The 1,980-nt window shown below is 59.0% G+C and overlaps 1 long non-coding RNA gene across 1 annotated transcript in view; it reads left to right on the forward strand.

Moving 5' to 3' along the window:
• Positions 1-6: 6 nt before the first annotated feature.
• Positions 7-1,980, forward strand: part of LOC111734629 — a 2,862-nt gene continuing 888 nt past the window's right edge. Inside the window, exon 1 of the long non-coding RNA XR_002778523.1 lies at positions 7-1,966. This is a non-coding gene — a long non-coding RNA (uncharacterized LOC111734629). The remainder of the gene's footprint in view (positions 1,967-1,980) is intronic.

The following is a 1,980-nucleotide window of genomic DNA, read 5'->3' on the forward strand; positions in this document are numbered from 1 at the left end:
GCGCCACTTCCTGAGGCCCTGCCACCCTCCTGGCAACAGGGGGCCGTTGACATTTCATGAGGAAGGCCTGTGACCTCGGCTAGAGGAACAGCCTGCAGTGCGTTCAGGACGGCAGAGGGAACAGGGGGAGTGAGGAGGGGGCCGCGGAGATGGGGCCAGAGCCCCGCCGTGCGTGCTGGGCTGGCGTGCGTGCTGGGCTGGCGTGCGTGCTGCTTCTGCTCTTTCTGAATCTGGGCTAGGCGGCATTTCATACCGTCTCACGAGGGGCTTTTGTTTGCATCTGCGTAAATGTGGACTTAAGAGGCCAGGAGACCCAGAGGACACTCTGAATGACAGCAGATAGATTTGGTCAGTTGTCGCTAAGCTAAAGGTGGCTTGCCTAATAACCTGTGCAAAGCCTGTAAAGGGTGACCCATGGCCACAATCGTGTACACCCTTAGATCATAAAAAATACTTTGTGGGGAACCCAAATGAAGACGAGTTGCTGATAATTCCTGGTTTATAAAGCAGTTCCGTGTAAGTTACGGCACCAGAGGTGGAAAGGGTAGGAAACAGTGAAGGAGTCAGTCGGTGGTGACCTTAGGCCAAAGTCTGCTCTTGACCTCGGGCCGTATTCTGAGTCCTCTGAGAGACTGGGGCTGGGCCTTCTGTGGCACGGCTGGGGTGGGCGGAGTGGAGGGAGCAAGGTGAGATGGCTGAGCCCTGCCAGCACGGACAGCGAACCAGCCAGTGAGGAGCGTGTCCCAGACAGAAGGGAAGTGTGCACCAGGAGTGCAGTGGCTGCTGGCCCGTTAGTTTCCACGCTGCCGAGTTCCGCGTGTGCCCATGGCATCCCGCGCCCTGACTGCTTTCCGGGTGGTCTGGGCCCTCTGCTCGGTTTTGGGTGAGCAGGCGCCTGCTCCCTGAGCTGCAGCTGAGGCCTCTGCATAAAACCATGCCAGCGCCATCTCCCTGGCAGCTCGCAGTAAACCTAGCAGCAAACATTAAATTAATGGTTCGCCAGAAGGCAGTACCAAACTTGTCAGCACTGGAGCTAGAGTAGTTAGGAATTCCTCGCTCAGGTTATGTCAGGGAAACGTAGATTTGTGGCTCATGCTGGAGGAGGCAGAGGAAGGCAGTAAGGTGCTTCCTGTCTGGAGACAGGGCACACGTCCTCTCAGCCACACTGCCCGTACCAGACTAGCAGCAGCTATAAATGAGGTTCCCGAGCATCTCGGGGCAGCCCTCCCAGAGGTGCTAGGTGTGGGCAGGGGGGTACCCCAGGCAGCTGTTATTAATGAGACGGTTTGTGCTTGTGTCTCCCTTGAAGCATTCGGAAAGGGCTTTCCTTTCATTATGTCATTTGCTGCCCCTGTAGCCCTCACAAGGGTGGGGGACCAGAAGCAGCCGGGCTGGGAGTGCAGGTGCCGGGGCACCAACCCCCCCGTATGCACAGCAGCACTCGGGCTGGGGACAGGAGTTCGCAACACAGGGGAGTGTGGGGCAGCTCCAGGGCAAGTGTCAAGCGAGGAAGGTGTTCTCGAGGGTGAAGGAGGGGATGGACACTGCCATGCTTCAGAGAATTCCAGGCCACCAGTCTCTAATGTGCAGGGTTTGTGAAAGGTGCCATCTGTGTGACTTGGTCTGAAAATCCAGGATATGGGCTGGAGGCCTTGCCCAGTGCTGGCTGGACAGGGGCAGTTGTTGCCCATGGAAGATGGACCGTGGGCCAGGCCTGCAGGCCTCTGCTGGCCCAGCTCTCCGGGGGGCCGGCCCCCAGCACTGCTGGCTCTGAGCCTTGTCTTCACTGCCAGTGTGGCATGTCAGCGTGGGACCCCGGCCACAGGATTGGCTCCTGTGCAGCTTCCGCTGCCCAACAGCCGTCGCTGGGCTGGGCGCCGAGGAGCCGTGAAAGCCAAAGCAGTTTCTTTACTCACCTCCTGCGCTCCAGGACTCAAGGCTCCACCCCACGCTTCTGCCCTGGCAGGTGAGCGTGTACCC

The sequence above is a fragment of the Pteropus vampyrus genome, unplaced genomic scaffold (genome assembly GCF_000151845.1).
Source record: "Pteropus vampyrus isolate Shadow unplaced genomic scaffold, Pvam_2.0 Scaffold2644, whole genome shotgun sequence".
NCBI classification, from domain to species: Eukaryota; Metazoa; Chordata; class Mammalia; order Chiroptera; family Pteropodidae; genus Pteropus; species Pteropus vampyrus.